This window comes from Pygocentrus nattereri, chromosome 22 (genome assembly GCF_015220715.1).
Source record: "Pygocentrus nattereri isolate fPygNat1 chromosome 22, fPygNat1.pri, whole genome shotgun sequence".
NCBI lineage: Eukaryota > Metazoa > Chordata > Actinopteri > Characiformes > Serrasalmidae > Pygocentrus > Pygocentrus nattereri.
Genome location: NC_051232.1, coordinates 27,939,973 through 27,963,678, shown reverse-complemented (window position 1 = coordinate 27,963,678; position 23,706 = coordinate 27,939,973). Strand labels below are relative to the sequence as shown.

At 37.9% G+C, this 23,706-nt stretch overlaps 1 protein-coding gene and 1 pseudogene across 1 annotated transcript in view; one reads left to right on the top strand and one right to left on the bottom strand.

The window, feature by feature from the left end:
- ctnna2 (catenin (cadherin-associated protein), alpha 2) overlaps positions 1 to 23,706 on the top strand; it is a 539,090-nt gene that overhangs the window by 230,420 nt on the left and 284,964 nt on the right. The gene's annotated exons all lie outside the window — the stretch shown is intronic.
- Positions 9,810 to 9,931, bottom strand: LOC119262119 (annotated as a pseudogene).

The following is a 23,706-nucleotide window of genomic DNA, read 5'->3' as shown; positions in this document are numbered from 1 at the left end:
AAAATCTTTTTTCTTCTTTTTCTTTAAAAAAAAAAAAGTATCGGCCAATATATTGAATGTAACAGATCAAAAAATCAATTCAAATAAGGAAATCCTTCAGGCTGTAGCTTCTTGCTCCTTATTTCTAGTTTCTTGTTAAATTGGTAAAGAATCAAGAAGAACCAAATGTTAATTGTAATTGCACCGATAAATTACTGGGTGTGATATTTTTGCCCTACTTTTTGGTTACCAACGCCAAGTTATGGGCTTTGTATTTGTGTCTTTTCTCCCTCATTTAATATAATCTGACCCAACCAGTCAGCCATTTTTAAAACAGTGAGGCCCTGGGCCTGTGTTTGGCAACGGGTGCACCATACATTTAAGAATAAGTATTTGGCAAGTATGCTGTTCACTGGCTAATCTTCTCTAGCTCTCCAGAAGTTGGAGTTCCAAGGGCCTGTGCTCCCTTTGCCCTGCCCAGAGCCAGGCTCTCATTAGCGCTTCTTCCCGTCGTCCCTCCTCCGCTGTGTCCTTGGGCTCCACTTCACCCCCTGCAACCACATCCATCTCAGTGAGAGAGAGTGGGAGGAACAAGCCCTTATTATTCTTCATTGTGCTCCAAGTGGCAGGGAGGAGGACCCTCAAAATCCCTGTGTCTGATTGCATTAATTACTGTGCCTGCTTCATTAGTGCTATTAAGCCACAAATGCAGGGAATTGGCAAATGAAGCATTTCTCTTTTTACCCCCTCCCTTTTCCTAATTAATCACAAATCCAGCCCTCTTGCTTAGAGCGGGATGAGAAAATGACATTTGTTAATTGTTTAAATAACGCACAGTTTAACAGTGATCTATTAATAAGCGCTGCCTTCATTAAGGCATGTAGTCATATTGGCCTCTGGCAGTGCTAAATCTTTGGTTGAATCATTGTTTTAGTGGGTGAGTTTGAACTTTTGGACTGTGGTGGCATGGGATCCGTTATTTTGATGAAGGTGTGAATCACAGAGACTGTAGAGCAGTGACTTTTTTAGACTTGCAGGAAAAGTGGTAGCTGTATTCTCTAATTCATCTCCCTGTCTGCCTTTGAGTGCTCTCTGGCAGAGATTAGTAAACAAATGTAGCAGCAGAGGCAGCTCTGAGACTTTGGTGAACACATGACCACAGGGGAATTCATTAAAGTTTAAGTTTCGCTGGGGCACAATTTGTATCTTTTTATTATTATTTTATTTTTATTGTTGTTGTTTCTTTATGGGCCTCCTGGCAACCCTGTTACATAGGCAGTCTTTGATTGCCGAATAGGCAAGAGAGAAATGTGAAAAAAGAAGCCAGAAGCCTTTTTTTACATTTTGTTTTGTTTTCCATGAGTTCAAGGTGATGAAGTGCGAGCTAAGCGCGAGCAGCAGATAGTGAAGATGGATGCTAGTTAGCGGTGAATCAATCACGCATCATGCTCCCTCGTTAGCAATTACCAGTACGCGTTACACTGTAGCACTTCAGGCACTTTGTCATCTGCCGGCAGGAGCCAAGCATCTTAGGCCTCGGAAAGCTCGTACATCACCTCCCAGGGTGCATCAGTGCTGGTAGCCAACTTCCTGCCAGACACGTGGCGCTATCGGCCATAACCATCAAGGTGAAGTGTTTGCTGAGGTCAAAGGAAGTTAAGAGCTACCGAGTGTTCTGGTTGTGTGGGGTGTAGGTGGATTTGTGCGTGGCTTTGTGTGTCTACTGTATGTCTTGTTTTTGTAAACATTGCGTGTGGCAGCCCTGCACAGCAAGATGCTGAGACAGACAACATGAGATCTGTCTGTTACCAGAAGAGAGATTCCAGTAACCTCCCCCAACAGCACACACACACACACATACCGCCACACACAACCAAACACCTGCCGCTGGCACATCCTCAGCTAAAGACCTGCTTTTGGATTAGGCCCTGAGTGCAATCATCCATATTAGGCCAAAATGGAAATCAGGGAAAAAGCGCTTATTTGTGCGGGCACAAGTTAAGTGTTCTTAGCGTGTTGTGATTATCCCTAATGAAGCGAAACAGCTGGAGAGATGTTGGTCAGGCGGTCAGTCTTAATCTGCACTTACATAAAGCTTTCAGCCCAGCCTTTGTTTTTCTCCTGTCTGGCTCACCAGTTTTCTCCTGTCTGTGTGCTAAAAGGAATATTATACTATTCACCATCAAAGATGTGTAACACATCATGTGTGTTTGATGTAGTCTTTTAAATGGCTGCTTATATTGCAATGGCATTTCAGCATTTCTCAGATGGTACAGTGTTTTTGTTTTTTTTAACATTCTCTTCAAAACTATTTTTACACCACAGTTGGTTTAACAAAGCAGCTTGTTAAGGATCTGTAGGTCAACAAAGTGCAGGAGCTGCTTTGCTGAATGCAGATATATATCAGCCATGCTGCTAAGGTGTTTCCAAACCTTTTTTCCCTCACCTGTCTGACAGATTTGAGTAACCCGCTTTAGCTGGCGTTTGTCTCTGGGCTGAGTGAAGGTTAGTAATAGGTTTCTCAGGGACACATGGAAAACACTAGAAAGTGAGTACAAAACATGGCCAAATGAGAAAATCATAGACAAAGGGACCGGATTGAAACTCGCAATTTTGACAGTTTCTAAAAATAGCTAGATAGAACCTCATAGCTAAAATAGAAGACATGAAAAAACCAGGTCTCTAACACTGATGTCTTTCCGGATTGATTTAGGGAATATTTTGGAGGCAAACATCCTAAAATGACACATCAGTTGTTGACCTTGATTTATTTATTTATTTTCCACGTTCTTGCATTAAAACATCATTTTGCCTCATTTGTCGTTCTGTATGCTGAAAGGTACTGTTTTTGTCAAAGAAGTTTTGTCAAGGTCACAGTAATCATGAATAATGTATCAAGAATACAGCAATCAATCAATATATAAAAATATATTTATTAGGGATGAGATTGCTAAAGTGCTTTCTATAATAATCATCTACAATTTATTCTGTTCATAAAAATATGAAAGGGACATAAGGGCCCGGAAGAATGTCCAAACTCTAGTGGCCGATATTTATTTATTTGGGGCATCACAGTAATTCCATTTGTATGCATTTTGTGGTGTGTATTCACAGTGTTCTCTCCACATAGTAGGTGAAACTCTATTTGAATAGCCTTTTCAATATTCAGTAGCTTCTCCCATTAAATCTGGTACAAACATAACAATGACACACCTTCTATCCACCAGTAGCCAAAATTGCTGATTATATTGTTAATGTTTTGCAACTTGCAGTTCACTTAAGGCATATTTTGGCTTATTGGTATGAATCTAATATGACAGATGCATCTTGGCTGAACGAGTTGATGCAGTAAACCTAACTTAATTCTCAGATTCTCATGTACACAGCCCCAGCTGGCAGTACAGTCAGGGCCTGAGTCTATCAGAGGGATCTGCAAGTGATTGCTGGAGGAGTGCTGAGGCTGACATGTGTCAGAGATGATAAGAGGTCAGGCGGCATTATTAACCTTTAGTCAGCCACAGCTAAACTGTCAGTAAATAATTGCAAACACTGTATTCATGCTGTCTGACCTCTGGCCTTTACTAACACCCTTAAAAAAATGGACACTGGATCTTATTTGGACACAAACTACAGTACACACATGCACACACAAACACACAAAAACAAGCTATAGGTGATTTTTTTTATTTAGAGAATGGGACTGAGAGCAGCTGGACACAGGGCAGATGTCCCTTGAGTGATTTGTGACAACGCACCATGTCCAAGTTACACTCATACATCACTGGTATTCTATTACTTAACCTGTCTTGCCTGTCAATTTTAAAACACACACACGCACGCACGCACATGGACAAGCATATTGCCTTTAAAAAAAAAAAAAGAGGCTGAAAAAAGAAAAAATAAAATAACATGAACCACCCAATAGGTGTTTGAAACTAAAATTTTAAGTCCTAGTAACAATGGAATCTAAAAGTAAAAGTTATTTGCTAAATATGATGGAAGCTATAAATAAATATGCATTGTTAGTTAAAATGGAAACAAAATGAAAGTTCCTCACTAGTTATGTTTCTGTTGTGTCATTTGTCTGGCCTGTCAACTCTAAATCTAAACATTGCTAGTTAAAATTCTAAGTCTAAATGTAAAAGTTCTTTACTAGTTAAGATGTAAACTAAAACTAAATGTCCTTTCATAGTTAAAATGGAAGCCAATGCAAAGTTAAACTTTCTAAATGCCTTTTGCAACTGTGCAGATACCAAAACTTCCTCCAAAACCACATCGAAATCGACATTGAGACCACTTACATTTTCAACAGCCTCAAATCTCGAGACCTGGCACCTCATTATGGCATAGGAAGCCATGATCAAACATGGTTTCAAATGCAGTTGATGTGGCTCAGCCGATGGGGCTTAGTGTCAGTTGACTCAGTGTTCTCTGAATAGAGAAGTCATTTAGAGCTCAACTTTGCAGAGTGCGCTCTCATACTCCTTTCACCCCCCCATTCTCTCACCCTGTTTTGCTATGTGTAACAAGCTACCCTTCCTTTTAATCCTGTGACATGAGAGCGGCAGTTTATACCCACAGACCTTAATCTGTATGTGTTTTATCTCACTTTAGTGTTCATTTCAGGACTTCCTATATTATTTTTTAATTGTTCTATTTTTATACAATTAATGGTTATTTTTACCATTAGTGTTTAGCGTTTTTTTAGTGTCTATTTAAATTCTCACTTTTCCAGTTCACTGTCTATTTAAGGTTATTGTTACACCATGGGGTCTGAGAGTAATGCAGTTTCAGTACGCTATGTCCTGTACATATTGTAGTATTGACCATAAATCTGACTTGACTTAAATAGTTAGGCTCATGGCTCAGTGGGGACAGGCGACTCTCTGGGCAGTTCTCGTGGCTTCTGGATTCTCTCTCTCTCTCTCTCTCTCTCTCTCTGTAGTGTCCAGATCTTGCTTGTTTAATTTAGCACTGTAGAACACAGGCTAATGGTGCTTGCAACCCGTTTAAACTGTATTCAGGTCTTCATTGCTATTTATTAATCCCTGTAAATCATGAATTTCCAAACTAAAGATAGAAATATAGAAAGTTGGATTCTGCAGAGGAGCTTGAATTAGCCATTATCTAAAATGGCTTGATGCACTCAGTGACATTTTTATAGTTCATATTATGTCATGACCTTTAAGTACTGAATGTGGGTTGAGAGAAGTTTTAAGGATGTATTTACAGAAAGGATTTGGGTGACTGTTGACTTCTAGTATTTGTTAGCAATGTTAAGAATGCCTCGTAGCTCTAGAGCTAAACTAAAGAATCAAAAATTGAGTGCCAAACATGTCTTGGCTGATCTACTATATCTGGGGAAAGTGGATCATTTGATTTAGTTCTTTAAATTACATATGTTCATGTTCAGAAGAAAACCACGTCTTTACAGGAAACAGTAACTTAATGAAATGAGGAAGAAACCCTTAAATGTATGTTAATGTAATACATTTTTATTCCAAGACACTTTTGACCATTTTTGTTTTTTGTGTTTATTCAGTGCATAGTTAGGTGTTTTCAGAAGGTATAAAATAAGAAAAGTGTATTGAATGAGAAGTTTTAATATGATAGTGATGAAATGTTTGTATTAAAGTGGTTGGCCAATGTGAGCATATGTCTGTATGAGAAAGACAAAGAAAGAGAACAAGAGATGGGGAAAAGATAGAGGGAAGGTATCAGACTAGTATAAGTGTTCTGCGTACCAATCTTGTGATGGACCACCTAGTTGTGCAGTTTATAGACCTTTTGCCCCAGACAATCTTTAGACATCTTATCCCATCCAATCAGTTGCTCTTTTGTCAAAGTGGCCATTTTCGCCCCAGCGCCGCAATACTTGCAGGTTATAGGAGTAAGCTTACTGCAGACGTTGACTACTCATGATGATATATGAACACTGGACAAGGCTACTGCTTTTTTGTGGGCAGGAGGGGAATAGAAAGCAGAAGTGGTCATTTTGGTCCCTGGCAGGCAGAAGCTAAGGGCAACTGAGCCCACCCAGTGGGGCAGACTCACCGTGCCAGGAAGAGGCTCCAACATTTGTCCAAACAAACAAATATAAGGCCAGTGTGGCTTTGATCAGTGGGTATTTGCACAGCAAGAGTAATCGATTCCCCCACACTGACCTTCAGGCTTTGACTAGAGTAATGGATTTGTGGAGGGCCTGTTGTGTGTGTGTGTGTTATCATAGAGCTCAGGAAACGATTCAAATATTTTGCTATGCCGCTGGTCCTGCAATTTAAGGTAGAACCATGTAGCTTAACCATGTTAAATTAGATTGGATTCTGCAGAGAGATCAGCCTAACTAAGCAGGGACCTTTAACAAAAGCATGATTCTGGGAGCAGAGAAGACCTTAATGGATGTGTTGTGAGCGTCTGAAGACAAACATAACTGCACCTTTTCTCTACATCTAAAGCAGCATCAAGCTGAAATTGTTTCTGGTCCCATTAGAGCCTCACTGTTGATCTGTAAACATGCTGCAAAGCAGATATTTTAAGATTTAACAGCATTCAAATTTATAATTAGATACATAAATTTGTTTATTCTTTTGCAATATAATCATTTCACTTGTTGCATTTTAACTCAAGTAATACTCTTATTAACATTGTAGTTGAAAACAAAGGGCTTAGATTCTTGAAACAACCAACGAAACATGATTCAACCAGGATTTTTTTTCTTTGTGGTCTCTAGGTAGATAAAGCCAAGATAGCTATCCTATTAGTTAGGATTAGCTCTCCCATTAGTCACATTTACCACAAACATAGTTAGAAAGTAACAGAGAAATCAACCAGTCATGTTTTGATTTACAGTGAGATCAATTTTGGGGGAAAATAAATCACTCTTGGCCTTCTGAAAGTCCTAGATATATCACCGATAGAATACAAATGGAAGCGTGACCAGATTTGTCAATTGTCAAACTACTACGTGCAAGGTGAGTATATGTTAAGATGTCTGTTACAAGCTTCAACTCAATTTAATCTAATGCGGCCAAAAAAACGCTCATATGAATTGCCATTACTCAGTGCTAACATACTGCTAGATTCGCACAGGTGTCCCATAGGGAATAGCATTATCATGGAAATGTTTTTCCCTTGTTTTAGACCAGGTTTTTACATTAATGGCCCAAACTGAAGGCCAAGCTTTAATAGATCATGGTTTGGTATTGGAAATTAAATGAAGCCAACAATTATCTTAGCTGATCAGCAGTATGAGTAAGAAGGAAAACTGTGAAAGTAAAATTGGTGCCAAACTGCCCTTTTAACTCTGAAAACAGTTCTAAAAATCTATGTTATGTAATTGCAACATTCTTTTTGTTCAAGCTGTAAAGTCCAGCAGAATGATGGTGATAACGTTTAGACATGAGTCGTCACACTTCATCACTACTGGTCCTTGGAGAGGAGTGCGATTTTATTGCGCACTCTAAATCCGCCCGTACAGTTTAGCGGGCTTCACACAGGGCAGTTTACTCAGCATGGCCGGAACCTGTGGTCTTACTAACACTCACTGTCACGGTTGTTTGGCTGTGTTGGACGATAGCACCTCATTAAATCGATTGGCCTTTGCTGTTCCTCACCCCTTTAAAAAAAATAAAAGAAAAGAACAGCCCCGTACATTTGGACCAGGCGGCTGCTTCCCGTACCTGCCTGCTATTATTATGCTAATGGAATGCGACGCTTACTTAATAACGGCCAGATGAAGCAGGGAAATGCTGATACTTGCAATTATTCCAGCAGGAGAATAACAAACCCAGACGAGTCAATCGAGCCCGCTGGGCCATCACCTCCCATCTTCAGCCCCACGCAAACATTTTTGGTACTTTTTATTTTGTAAATAGTCCTCAAAAAGACCTGCCAAATTCCCCTACAAACTTTTATTATTTCACACATATCTAGATTTCCCCAATATCTATTCACACACACACATTGCTGTTGTTGCATAATACTGTGAATACACCTGAACTGAACACAAAAGGTGTTTGCACAACAAGTGAAGGGGAATCTTTTAGCTCATTGTTTTGTTTTCAAATAAGAAAAAACTGTATTTGTGTACATAAAGGTATTCTTGGTAACACCTCAATATAGGGGAACATGATAATTCCCTTACATTATACTAATTACACCTTAACATGCCAGTGTAATCTAAGTATTTTCCAGAGCATTAGTAAAACCTTATTAAGCCGGTAGATGGTAATTAACCATTATTGGTAATAAGCAATCAGTTTCATCCAGAAGACACAATACACCAATAACTGAGACAGGTTTAAAGACTAAAATTATTTACTAATTAATCATTATGATATTTATCATGTATGTGAACCAAACTACAAAGAAATTTTGAATACATTTTTTACTGGTTTCTGACGTGACTCAATATGGCCTAATGAGAGCAATACAAATGCTTTGGAAATTGCTTAATTCAAGCTAGTTGCTGCTTAATAATGTTCTAATGAATGGGGTGTTCATTTGCAGTTATTAGTTTGACAGAGCTTAGTAAGAGCATAATAATGCTGCTTTTCAGCAAATTATATTTAATATACAAAATAGCCTTTTTTGTCTAGTTACTGCTTAATAATGTAGTATTAAGCTGTCAGTTATTTAACAACTACTGACATGTTAATAAATGCATTACACTGGTTTTAAAATCCTCTGTGTACATTTTTATTTGTGGTGGTCTGATCCTATTACATAGCCACTTTACCTTTAGGCTTCTCATGGCTGCTACCAGAACCTCTGATGTTCCTTCATAAACACATCAATATTATATTTAGTGACCGGTCCAAGAAAGTGACAGTCAAAACCCTTTTCAGCAATTGTCAGGTGCAGCCAGTTCAAAACTTTGTATTGTTCTTTCTTTTGGTTTATTTGTTCTGCTAGATGCTTGACAACAGCTAGATACGATTTGCACGCTTTCTCCAGGGGTTTGTTTTCTCCTGCATGTGATTAGGGCCATCCCCTGGGCCACATGGAAACGGCTACATCTGTCTGCTAAAGGTTTATTAACCTTGAAATGAAGCCGGGGCCGCTGAGGCCGTAGCCTCTGACTCTCCGTGTGTAGCACAAAATGAAAAGGCCCTTGATATACAGTCTGGGGGTAATAGACTCCTCTGGCCATCACTGATAAGTCATTACAGGCACTTACTTTTTATAAATCAGCCTTTGTTCTGCCCTTTGGATGACGAGATTGATTTTCTTCATACTTTTTTCCCTTTTTTTCAAGCTGGACTTTTTATTATATTTGCGCCCACACTTCTTGACTTCTTCATACGTTATGCATGTGTTGTGCATGTAGAAAACCCATCAAAAATTTGTGCATCTGCTTCAGTGTATTTTTCTGTTGTGCTTAAACTAGAATATTTTTTGTAATAAACTAAATTAATTATAAGGCATTTCCCATTTAATGCACTATAACAAGTACTTCTCCTAGCAAGCAGTCATCAAATGCTGAGTGCATGCAAAAAAATAAAATAAATAGAAATAAAATAATAAAAATCACCTTTCTGAAGGTGTGTGAGAAACAGAGTGTGTTCCCTGCATAGAGCCAAAGAGGGACTGCCTTTGAAGAATGCATCGTGGACGTGAACAATTTTGAATCAATTCATAAATGACAAAAATCGATTTTCTAAATATTTAATTTATAACATAATGTTGACAGAAAACAAAGAGCGGAACTTAGAAGTGGGTAAGTGCAGCACCTGGAAAGCCTGTGGCGGCACATAACAAAAGCACAACTGGATGAGCGAGAAATCTGACCGGCAAAGTGTGTGTTAAAGCCAGGTTAGGAGTCACAACCCAAATGTTCACACGAGCCAGTTTGTCTATTTAATATATAGTCTTCATATAGAGGACATATCAGGTATTAAAATAATAAGAGCAAATACTTCACTTGATCTTAGCCAAAAGGCAGAGAAGTGAACAAATAATCATGCATATTGATTAGTGCTGAATTTATCATGTTAAAGCCATGGTGTTTAGGTTTAGATGCTGTGTATGTGTTAGTTGTTGTAAGTCACATGAGTTAATTTTATAAAATGAAGGTTTGAAACTGGTGTAGGGACTAAGGACTGAATAAAGACTTTACACAGAAACTTAAGTATAGACTTAACACTGCAACCCATGCATTAACACTGCAACCAATTCCTGATTCATGTATCAGTTCCATCTTTTATATCACCAGCACTGCCATTCCTTTGTATCTAAAGAGCCATTTCACTTCTGTCTTTTGCCCTCACCCACCCTTAAAGCACTGTCCGCTAAGACCCCGTCCAAAACAAGTCTGAGCCTTAATGAGCGGATTAAACTGCTTTTACAGCTTTTTTTCAAGCACAAGGTCAGGGCTGATGAGGCCACACTTTTGTGTGGGCTTTATTGGTTGTTGATCAAACTGTGAGCTGCTTCTCCCGCTGTTCACCTCCTACTCAGGCCGAGACAAGCTCAAACAATAAACCTGTGCTGCACGGCCAGGACGACCCATCAAATGTCACCCAGCTGCTTGTTTTGATGAATGTTAAAATGAGTCGTTGTAATTTGGTTTAGATCTTGGGAGATTTAATTTGGAAAATGTTCTGACATACCTCTGAGAGATCATCAACTCAAGTGCTTTGCTACATTTTAGGTTGCAATCAAATTTGCAGCAAGGAGCGAGCAGTAGGGAAATTTTGCAGTTATGGCCCACATGGTAACTTCTAGGGAAGGAAAAAAAATCAGTTCTAGAGAAACTAGAGTCAGAATTGTCCACAGTTGTGATGATGGGAATCAGATGTCTAAAGTATTTAATGTCTCGAAGTTACCTCATAGAGAGCTGTTGCGTGAAATGAAAATTCCTCCTGGTGCCTGAGACATTGATTTGAAATAGTTTTGAGTGAGCTGAAACTATCTATTTTTAATGATGCAGTCATGGCAGAGAGATTTGTATTGTTGGATAGTAAATAAAGTATTATTTACAAATTTGTGTATATTGTGAAGACATCATGACCTGTGTTTAGGGGTGGGAATCTCTAAGCACCTCACGATTTGATTCGATTATGATTCAGAGGACTGCGATGTGATTATAAACCGATTATCGATGCATCTTTTTTTTTTTTTCTTTCATACAGGATTTCTTTTTTTCCTCACTGTATGAGGACTTGGTAATGTTAAAACACAAAGTGTTTGTAATGATCCAAAATGAATTTACTTTCAGTATCTTTTATTAATAAAATAAACGCAAGTTTCACTGCATCTCATTCTTTGGAGCACATGACACGCAGACTGCCGCTCATCTGTGATAATATGCACAGTCACTGTGGAAATAGATAATGGGTGTCCCCGCAGCAGATTACAGCTTTTTTACACGTTTTCTTGAGTGATTTTGTAACATCAGTTTTGGTCTCGTTGTGGAGATTGGGGGGTGAGATGACGCTGTATGTTGGCTCCAAAGTGTGCAACACAGCGCAAAAGCCTAGGTTCTCAACGACTGACAACAGAGGCAAATCCTTGCCAAGAAAAGTTGCGATAGAATTTCTAATTTTCCTCAGAGTTGGGCAGAAGCTTTGACATCGCTTGCTTAATGGTTCTCTGGTTGGCCACAAGTACAACCGGACGGAACATGAGTGGAAACATGTAATATGGTTTCCCATGTTTGTCGTTTCCAAGATAGTTTTGTATGAAAATTTGCATATAGTGTGTTTCTGGTTCAGGTCCTTTTTCCCTTCAGCTTCACAGAAGCCAATTGCTTCCATATGCTTGCTCAGGGATCAGAATCATACGGCTCTTTTACTGTCCTTGTAAAAGTAAAACAATCCTCATTTGTAGTAAAATAAAGCTCTGCTGATCATTCTAATGCTTTTTTAACAATAAATAGTCTTAAACGCTGCTAATTCACCACCCTATAACCCTGCAAGCTGCCTTGCAGACTAGGCTCGCCTAGCTAGTAACTAACGAAAAAGGCAAAAAGACAAACATTTGAAGACAGATGGACTTATTTGCATTTATAAGCAGCTTGGTTGGTTAAATCTGCAATGAGAGACTGTCAAACACTAAAAAGTCGCAAAGCTGAAATCAGCTTTTCTTTCAAATTGTCCCGTGACACCTTAAATGGTGCCGCATTTACATTCTGGCACCTCAGGCACCATTTAAGGTGGAATGGGAAAATTCGAACAAGAAGTTGGAGAATGATGAGAATGGGAATGTTGAAAGACGTTTTGCAAGAAACAAATCTACTTTTGAAGAAAAGTTTTCTGGCAGCGATGAGAGGAAAGCGGCTATAGCTGAGTTGTCTGAGTCCATGTTTTCGTTTATGTTTTTTAACCTATACTAGGATATTATCATCTACTGAGACATAGTGGACATTATGTGTTGTGGCTCCCAAGGTGGTTTGATTGTTGTTGAAAGAACAAAGTGACTTTTCTTAACATTTGGCTTGTCGACTCCTGACCAAACCTGGCTTTTAATCATGACAGTGTTGGTTGTATTTCTTGCTCATCCCATGTATTTTTCTGTTATGTGCCCACAGAGAGTCCAGGCCATCAGGTGGGATATGGTATTGAGTGGCGCTGTTTGATATTGAGTGTTTGAGTTTTTGCCAGTGCATTTGCATGGACTTGTTCTCCAGTCAGGGGCACTATTTGGATCACACAAGGTTGGCGGTGGCAGTGTTAAAAGCCCAGCCAGATGCCAAAACACTTAACTTTCACTGCTCCAGATGTGCTTTCTGGATGTCCCTACTATGTTGAACACTTGGAGTCAAAGAGCAGAGTGTTCCTAACAGAGAACATACTTGATCATTAAAACTATTTTTTGCTTTATGAGCCCTTGCCTTTTGACATACTAACAATATGTTGCTATGTAAAGTCCACAGATGAAACTAAATATGTTTGAGGTTGTACTGCATGGAGGATAAACTTAGGGACTATCTGTGTTTTTATTGGCAACAGCCACAGTATGAATAATAATAATAATAATAATAATAACTAATTTTATGGCAACTTATGTCCTCTTACATCTACCACCCCGCCTCCATTTCTCAACACTTGTTTTCTAACCTAATTTGAAGTGACTAATAATGCTGATTGCTCTCATTATGGCCCCTTTTATGCATGCAGTTGCTCTTCTAAAGGTAACTAATGCATTTATCACATCCCGAGGTGTGAAGCACACCATCTGCAGTGAATGCTGTCGGCTTTTTTCCACGCTTGATATTCACTGCTGATTATTCTCTCAAATCGTCACCTCTTAAAGTGGGCTGTTTTGTTAATTCCACGTTAAATGCAGATGTGATACAAGACAAACAAGATACACGGAGGACGGAGAAAAAGTTGTGTTTGTTTATGTTAAGGAAACCTTGAGTGTTGCAAGAAACACGGAATGTCAATTATGTGTGTTTGCTGACACATTAGCAATGGCCTTTATGCGAGGTGGGGACATAAGTTAGGACATTCATCAAGTTTTGCATTATACATGATTTATCTTTATTTATCTCTGTCTTTACACTAATTTGAAATTTGTACATGGTTTATGTAATTTAAGATGCAGCTAACGAGGGGTGATGGGGTGTGTTACCATGCTCTGGCATGTATAAAATGATGAGCAGGCCCAGTTATCTTCATTTTTGGATAAAGTTAGCAAGAAGGAAAGATCTAAGAAACCTTGAGAGTTCATTATCGGGGAACAGATGGCATTAGCTTAACACTGCTCAACTGGCTAGTGTTTCAGTAGGGAACAATGACTAAAGTGACATCTGCATTTCGATCTGTGGGAAAGTCGTCAGCTAGGAAGAAAAAAATTAGGACAGGGTTTGGGTCCAGTTTTCCCCTTAGATAGAATGGTGACTGAAATAATTAAAACGTTCTGACTGGTCACCTTTATCCTATGATGACACATTCAAATCCTGGTGGGAGCCGTCTCTTCCAGGATGAAGTGGGTATGAAAATGGCCTTCACAGTCACCAAATAGAACCTCTGACATATTAGACCAACATGTTAGACAAGGCTCCCCACCACCATCATAAAATATACAATACAGTTCAATGTAAAACTGTGAAATAATCATTCAGTCATTAGTTAAAGTTTTGACGTAAATAGGAAAGCAGCACGGACCTCTTTACCTCGTTTTCTACCATTTGAAGGCTTATTGTCAGAGAATCTTTATAGTCATATTCAGCATAAATGATAAAATGTGTGCCAAAGAATTTGGTCACATTTTTGTTTGCATTGCCTTGTACAGTCTCACATGTATATAAACTTATAAGACTACTGTTTGCACAGTTTGCAGCGTAAGGCCTTGAAAACATGAAAACCTTTGTGTGGTGTAGACTCACACAGACACATGCACACCAACAGCAGGCCATGTAGGAGGAGATCAGAGTAAAGGGACACCCCAGCACCACGTGTAATATAAATGTGTTCCGAAAACAAGAAAGAGGCCAAGGAATCTGAGGTGGAAATACTACTAATAAATAATAATAATAATAATAATAATATATATAATATTTATATATATTTTTTTTTTATTTTTTTATTTTTTTTGTAAATGTTGAAAATGGGTCCCAGCAACCCGAACACCACACAAGAGTTAAATCAGCTCTTACATTTCATGCCAGGATTGCCTAACTAACCAAGCAGGTCATTGATTATTAACAGCAACTGTCAGTAATTTTAGATCATGAGTATTTGTAGCTGATTTGAGAAAGTCCCATGATGGGAGAGATTTACCTGCTCTTGTTGAACATTTTAGAAGCATACTTGAACGTGTATCATTTGTAAGTGAGTAAAGGGTTTTGTAGTACCCAATGGCAGAATAAGTGCTTCAGACACTCATACTACAGAGTTTGTGGATGACATTGTTAGTTCTCAATGTTTAAAGCAGGGTTTCGGGCTCTATGACTAGATAACACAGACACAATGACCTGCCAATAATGACCCCATAAGAGAGCCACTCTGCTCCAAGGTTAATGTATCCCACAGCCAGGACCACGGTGAGACCCTGAAGCATCTCTAAAAGCCTCATCTCTTTACAAAAGGAGACCGTGTGTAAAACTAGTTCACAGCTATTGTATGTGCCCAGTATCTTGGTGAATGATGCACATTATTTCTCAGCTTTGCAAATCAGTTATTTCCTTTGCACCAGACAGGGTAGCGGGAGGTGTTTGTGTGCATGTGTGAATGTGTGTGAGAACTCACAGGTTGCTCTGGTATCATTTGATATTATTTCCTCCTGCATTGCCCTCCCTGCTAGCAGTGCATCTCCTGAGATTGGCAAGGTCTGATGAGGAGCATCTCACATTTTCCACATGGCAAATAATACAAACAAAGCAAAAAATAAATAAATAAAGAAAACTGTAGGCTGTCTTTGTTCTTCACTCATTTTGTCTTCCTCTCTCTCCATTCTCACATCCTTGACCCTCCCTGCCACTCTACTGAAGTTTAACCCACTCTTTAAACAGCTGCTGTCTAATTGACACTCTTTTCCACACCGAATTTAATTAGGCCTTTGCTAATGAGCCCTGGCAACAGAGTTCAAAAGCAACGTGTTGCTTTTGTTTACGCAATTGCAGACACATGATTGCGTGACTTATCCTAATTAAGGAGGCAACCAGCACACCCGTCTTGTCTTGTCCAATCATCTTCTGCTTTGACAGTACTGCCATGATTTTTTCAGAAGCAACAATCACAGTTGTCTTGTTTTCCGTGTAATATGTATGTCTACATGCTGCGCCAAAACCTGTCACTGTGTCTTTTCTTCATGTGGGAAGACTATCACAAGCTCTGACTAATATCAGCACACAGAATAGAACAGAATCATAATTTAATTATTAATTTTAAAAAATCTATATCTATGAAGAATGGTCTCCATGTTTAAAGACCTAAAAAAAAAAAAGACAATTTCCATGTCAAGACTTTGTGTTGGTAAAAATCCTGTCCAAGATAAAATGGAAAGTATGTAAAATGCTAAAAAAAAACAAAAAATTGTATTTAGTAAAGTATCTTCGATGTCTCTTCATTTGGAAACCAGTACAAAAACAAAATAATACCATATTTAACTTCTTTTTTTTTTTCCAAAACAAAGTTGGGACAGGAGCATGTTTACCCCTGTGTTATATCATCTTTCCTTTTAACAATTATTTAGGGACGTCCATCCAGTTTAGAATTTTTTGATTTGCCATTCTTCTGTTATACTTGTCTTCTATTTGTGTGTATTTATGTGTACAACAAATTTGTCTTGATGAATGCACACATGAATGACTTGGAACATAGTGAACAGATCAGACAAGCACACAGACTACTAACATGTATTTAATGAAGGGACAAATTAAATAATAATAATGCAACAAATAGAATAGAGAATAAAATAATGTAGAACCAGTATAAGAGAAGGTTAAAGATATGGATATCTGTATATATGCAGATAATATCTATACAAATACTGGTCAGAGAAGACATAATACATGGATTTATTCTGGACATTGTAGACCTATGGCTTCCGCTGTGCAAAGTACAGTTTTAACATGCATTTGTGGATGCGGTGATTGACAGTGCAAATTGACAACGGTTTTTCAAATTATTCTAGAGCCCTTGTGGTGACATCCATCCCAGAAACATGCATGTTTTTAATGCAGTCCTGTCTGAGGGGTTGAAGGTTATGGGTATTCATTTATGGTTACACTTAGAAATTTCTTCAGATTCCTTTTGATGATGTGCACTATAGAGGGTGAAAAAACAAAAATCCTTGGCTGAGAAACTATTATTTTTAAATTAATGTGTGGTTTTTTTTTTTGTTTTTTTTTGTTTTTTTTTTGCATTTGAGGCAGACTGGTGAGCCTCAACTTATGAAGAACTAGGCCTTTCTTGGATGCTCTTTCTGTGCCCAAGCATAATTGCATCACCTGTTCAAGGTGTCTTTTTAAGCATTTATAGTGTTCATAGTCTTACATTGTGTCCCATGTGTCCCAGCTTTGTTTAAAATGTGTTGCAGGTGTCAATTTCTGATTGAAGTGAATATTTACAAAACAATGAAGGTGAAAAGGTACACCTTTTTTTTGTACAGTTTTACCTACTGTCCCACCTTTTATGGAATTGTATTAATTGCTCTATTTCACAGTATGACAGTCATGATATATATATATATATATATATATATATATATATATATATATATATATATATATATATATATATATATATATATATATGACACATATATCATGACTGTCATACTATATCAGTATATCATGATGCATTGCAGCATCACAACAAGATCACTATGGTTAACACTAGTATTTCCAATAATTATATTGCTACTATGACAAATATGTAGCAAAAGGGCAAAAGTTCTGTATGGATGCTATAGAAGAAGCCTTAATATATTTACTAGCCTTGAAGAAAGTCAAGAGAAAATAAATTAATTAATGTTAAGAGTTTGACTTTTTTTTTTTTTAGACCACACTTATTTGAATTAAGCTCATATGTGTCCTCCATGTGAGCACAGCATTATTACAGTGATTAAAATAGTTTTGAAATTTGGAAAATAGTACATATGATGTGAGAGCTTGTTTTGTCCTCCCAGATAGCTACAAAAATGTTTCTTTAGGGTCAGATTTGATCAAACAATGCAATTAATCTTCATTAACTGCACAATATGATGTAATTAATCATGACTTAATTTAATTGTTCAACAGCCCTATAGTAATTGCATTGTTGATCTAAGTGAGGAGTTACATTTACATGAAAACGTTTGTCTCTTAGTGAAGAGAGATGTTGTTTTGTTTCATTTCTACCTGTGACTACACTGTGGCGAGCTCATGTTTTTGGATCAGTGATTCTGTCTAGAGAAGGGATCAGTGGCTGATTCTGATATTTTTTCCAATGAAGAAGCCGAATTAAAACAGATCAAACCAAACAAAAAAGAAACCTTTGCCCCTGCTAAACTCTCCTTTTCTGAATTTTTCCTCTGACTTTTAAAGGATTTGAAGCAGAGAATGTACCCTGCCGGTTTGTCAGCCTTGCTCCCAACTTTAAACCACTTATACCTGAGGTTATACACCTATGGAAACAGAAAAAAAGTGGGAAAATGTGTAATTGAAGAGCATTCTCTGAATCTTTCTCCATATCTGTTTCAGTACATATTGTTAATTGCTTTATTAGCCACTGTTATGTGGCACTGTGACAGCATAGGATAGTCACAGAATGTCATATACATATACATACATATGGACATACATAGTAAAGCACTAAACCACGAGAGGGCTTCACGTTGTGCCTAAAAATACCCTGTGATTAAAACACTAATATGTAGCTTTGAGTGGCGTATTTATAAAACATTGACAAAAAAGTATGGTACAATACATAGATTTTCAACAAATCATTTAAATAATTTAATTAATGAACAATCAAAGTAAGCAGTTCTACTATTAAGATGTGTAGTTAGTTTATAGTATGCTGCTGATGCCAAGTAGCCATGGACTGCTGAGAGTGGTCAATAACTTTGTCAACCGTCGTGCATATATAACAGTCTTGAACTTGTTATTTTTTGTTATATAATAATGAAAATGTCATATTAAAGCAGTGTTTAAAAAACTTTAACCTTACAAGTACTTCTTGCCCACCAAATAATACTACCAATACCGAAAATAATACTTATTTCTGTCAGAACCTCAATGCTGTTTCCTGTGTTGTAGCATGAGTTTGAGTTAATTATGCTTGATTTACTTTGGCAGATTTATCAAAAAACATGGACTGACAAACAGAAGACGTGTAAGGCATTCAATAGCACATTGCTGATTTTTTTAAACTTTTTTCCAGCGAATCATTCAGTAAATCTAAGCCTAACACTGAATATTAATGGAGGAGTGGTTTCACCTGTTAGCTCTGTTTTAACTTGTTTAGTCTCCTTTTTTTTAGCACTGTTTAAGAAAAGAAGTGGTTCCCAGCCCTTGTGTATACAGACTTGTATACACACACACACACACACACACACACACACGATTCAACAGGCTTGCCTGAAGCCCTATACACAACATATCATTTAGAACCATTTTGGGTTGAGAGCACTACTGAAAAAATGTACTTCCTTGGATAGCACAGAAAATTTCATAGCATCAACCCGCTATACTGACGTCTTCTGTGTTTTAGTGCTCTGAGAGTTTTTGCAGTGCTGTGTAAAGTGCACTTCAGTCACAAGCAAGATAAATGCATTTGTATGTGCGTTTAGGCTGAATAGTACATTATTTGTTAAGCATTAACATAATGTTGGCCTTTTCAGTGCTGCTTTTGCAGAAGTTTGTAATATACACCAGTTTTTTTTTTTTTTTTACTGTGTGCTGAGTATCCTGCCCAGTCAGTTTCAAATCAGTGTTCCTGTGAATGTTTAATGAAGGTATTCATGTAATCCAACAAAAGTTAATTGCTTTGATCAGTTGTCTCTTCACTGATGTTACATAATTGATTGACTAATGCATTTTGAATTGAATAGCAATCATAACATAGCGTGTGTGCATATGTATGAGTCTATCACATGATTTGTGTCACAGTATTGTTTTCCTAGAGATCCACCAACTTAAGGATGAGCTGCTTTTCAGCTTTTCCCTACAATTTTATTGGCTAATGGCAGTACAATCCAAAAAAAAGTTGATGGTTTCTCAGACTTGAGCTTGCTTCTTGCATCACCTGCTGCTCCGCTCTCTTCACTTTTTCTGTCTGTCCGCTCGTCGTTGAAAATAAATGTTGTGTGCGATGCCGCTTGCCATGTGTGGTTTATGATACATGCAGTTGTTGTTCACTGTTCTAGAAAATCATGCCATCAATAGACAAGGCAAGGCAAATTTATTTATGTAGCACTTTTCATACACAGTGAGATAATGTGCTTTACATAAATAAAAGTAAAAAGAATATTATAAGAAAAATAATGACAAAGTGCCTTAGTGTGAAAAACAAAGTTAAAATATAAAATAAGCGCTATTACTTAAGAATTTTCAGAATCAGTCAGTACATGGTAAAACAGTGCTAGCATTTAACCTCCCAGAGAGTTAATTAAAACTAAGATTACAGTCATTGCATGTGCATTTTCAGACAGGCACATTGTTGTGGAATAATCATAGTAATGCAGACATATTGTCATATTCATCACCCTTAGCAAGTATTTGTGTATTTTCTGCTTTGTACAGTTTTTCTGCAATCTGCCATTAAAGACTGGCTCTGCCAATTCTATTTTGAGCCTCTTTAATCGAGGTGTGATTTCTTATCATTGCCACATTGCTGCAAGTTCCAAATAGACAATTTGATTAGTCTGTCCAGAACCATTGGCCAGAGGCACCTGTTTCCATCTAAGCTTTGAAGCTTGAAACTGTACTGTATTCTGGATATTTATCCATTCAGAAAATTGTTCCAGGTTATATAAAATACTAATATTCCTCTCTCTCTCTCTCTCTCTCTCTCTTACCCCCCCCCCTCCCTTCTCTATCTCTCTACGTTTCTCATCCTGCCTTTCAGACAGACCACACTTTAATTGGCATTATACATTGAGGTTTATGACCTGAAGCAAATCTGCTGCAGCTCCTCTTTCATTCTGTCCAGCGCTTATACGAGTACACTGCCTTGTTAAAAATGTATTGCACCTTTCACATAAATTGAGGAGGAAAGCCTGAGAAATAAAAGTGTCAATTTGAAGCAGCTCAGAAACTAATGAAGATTTGAATAATGAATTTGGGAATAGGATGTGTGGATGCAGGTTCTGTCTCACCCCCACCTTACTGGCTGTGTTTTGATATTACTTTGCCAACTGTTGTCTCAGGGAAGTGAAGGGTGTGAAAAAAGGAAAATAATTTTTTTTAAAAGGGGTGGGGGGGAAGACATCTTTTGTGTTCTGTTCAAGGGTGGCTAAGCGGAGGAGAACAAGAAACCTTGCATTTGGAGAAGAATGTAAGAGGAATTAAAACAGCACTCTGAATAGTTTGTACCTGTTTGAGTATTCATGGGTCAGGGCTGGGGCCAGGTAAAGCAGCTTAGGTGAGGCTTTTCTGCATATGTGTGTGTTTGTGTGCGTGTGCTGGGGACTTTGCAGCACTGCAGGAATGTAAATTCATGGCTTATGACGCAGCTACGCACGCTACTTGCTAACTCAAGCGTGCACAGAGTCTGTGGCAAAACACCAGAGAAATATTGAAAGATTAGAAATACACCAGCTCTCTCAATTAAGGAACATGCATATGCATAGCCCAGTTCATATCAGAACTTATTTAATATATCACTATTATTTGACATAATATTAATTTGTTTAACAAATGGGCACAGTGGGCTCTCTCTGACAGTGTTAATTAATTATTTATTTATATTTTAATGAAACAGGGGAAACGAAAAGGCCCTCAGCACCATGTACAAATCATGTCTTAGATGTTATGGCTAGTCCTGATTCACAGTGTCAGCTTTGCAGCATCTCTTTGCCTTTCAGTCCAGTTGCGAATGAAAAGTAGAGTTCAGCCATGAGAGCAGCGGTGAGTGTTTCGCTTTGAACTACTAGAAGGAGCAGCTGCTAGAGCACTGATTTGCTTTACACTCCCTTTACTGATGCTGAACAGAGACACCTTAATGTTGACACAATGTGCTGGATTAGTTCTCCATGACTTAATGAAACATGTCATTGCTTGTCATTGTGTACTACTTTAAATTCAACTCTTTATGTATACTACAAACACTTTGTGTTTTGTCCTTTTGTATAAACTGTACTCTAACCTAACCCTGATGCAGTGCATGGTGTATTTGTGTGATTTGTTCAAGCATCAGTGCTGTAATTTGAAAACATGTATGTCTAATGATGTCTTGCACACTAAACATGATTCAGAAGACAAAAATGCAGCAGTGTTCAATATTTATGAACTTTCATACACAACTCAAGCTCATTTGTCTAATCACTGTTGTCTTCACTTTTTGTGGAAGGTAGCTTACTCCAAGTCGCTGTTTGAGGAGCAAAGGCAGTATTTTTGTCACTTCAAGATGTTCTGCCATTTTGTTTGTTGTTGTTTTTTTCTGCAGAGCAAATAACACGATTCCCCAAAAGGTACATTGTGTTCATGTGTTTAGTTTTGATGTAAAAGGTCCAGATATTTTACCTTTCCATGTGGCTTATTTCCAGTTGAATTTAGAATTTCCAAAGAATTCAGTTTTTTTAACTGATCTGCATAGAGGGACACTATAATGCACTTGGGCCTATTTTGTGCTTTATTTTGTAAACCTCTAATAAGCACTAAATAATGAAGACAAAGTTTACCCTCTCTTTTAAAGTCAGCATTTTTAGGTAACATATCCAAAGAAGGTCTGAACGTCTGGTTTATAGCCTTCACCTGAGCACATGGTAGGTATGAACTGTGCTTATTAACATTACTAGTAGTCAGTGCCTAACCGGTCACATTGCATCTCCTCAGAATGCTTTTGCAATGTACCACTCATTTCAGCAAATGATGTACAAAAGATTATAATTTATAAGCTAAGAATACGTTCTCTTAAAATGCTTACCCTTCGACATGGCCAGGATCCACCAGCAGGTCCAAATCTTTATTGCTCACTTCTATGACCATATCATAGACAGCTTGTTTTGGTTTTTTTGTAGTCGCTGAATAAAAAGCCTGCAGATGTAGTTAGTTATTGCCTAATAAAGTAGTCATGGGCAGCTATTTAATTAACCCTGTTACAACAGGATTATAATGTCATAAATGCAAATGCGAATATGAGTACAAATATGAATACCTTCGTACTAATAAGAACAGTTTCAGTCTATGCTTCTCTGCCATGCTGCCTACGTAAAAACTGAAATAACAATTAAATGGAATGAAATAAGATGAAATAAAACAGAGTAGTTACAAAAGAAGAAATATACGAGGTGCAATATGGTCTTATGTGAATGTGCACACACCTGTGGGGTGAATGTGCAGGTTCTAGAGGTGGGGGTAGTAGATCGTGGCTGGAGTATTGCAGTATGAAAATGACAATGTCCATGGTTGTTGCAGTTATAAGGTGATGTGTGGTCGATAAACACTAGCAATAGGCAGTAGCAGATGCAATTAGATTCTATTTAAAGTGGACAATGTGCAATAGGGTACATACCATATCATAGAATACAATACTGTACTATACTAAATATGCACTATACTCAATTTGCATACTATGTAATACATAGGATACATACTATATATACTATTGTGGTTGAAGTGCAGATAGTGAGAAAGTGCTTTGTGGGTGTTCAGAGCTGCCATGGGGCAGTTTATTGTGGTGTGTAGGAAAGAAGTTTCTGAAGTCTGGTTAAGGAGGATTATTGCTCTGGTGAAGAAACTGTTTGTCAGTCTGGCAGTATATGCGCTAATGCACCTGTAGCAATGCCCAGAGGATGGTAATTAAAGAGGTGGTTGCAAGAGTGCGTTGGGTCACCGCAGATGGTGGAGGATTTGCAGAGGCAGTGGGAAATGTAGATCTCCTGAGGAGATGGCAGGTGGTTGCCAAGTGTTTCAAAATGGTAATTCAATAACATTATTTTAATATTTTACTATTCAGTTACTACGTTCTTTTGGTATCAAGGACAAATCCTCTAAGGGTTAAATGAGTCTATACTACCTCTTTCACTTTTTAAAATATTTTCTCCACACAGTCAAGTACCTACTCACTCACTCACTCACTCACTCACTCACTCACTCACTCACTCACACACACACACACACACACACACACACAC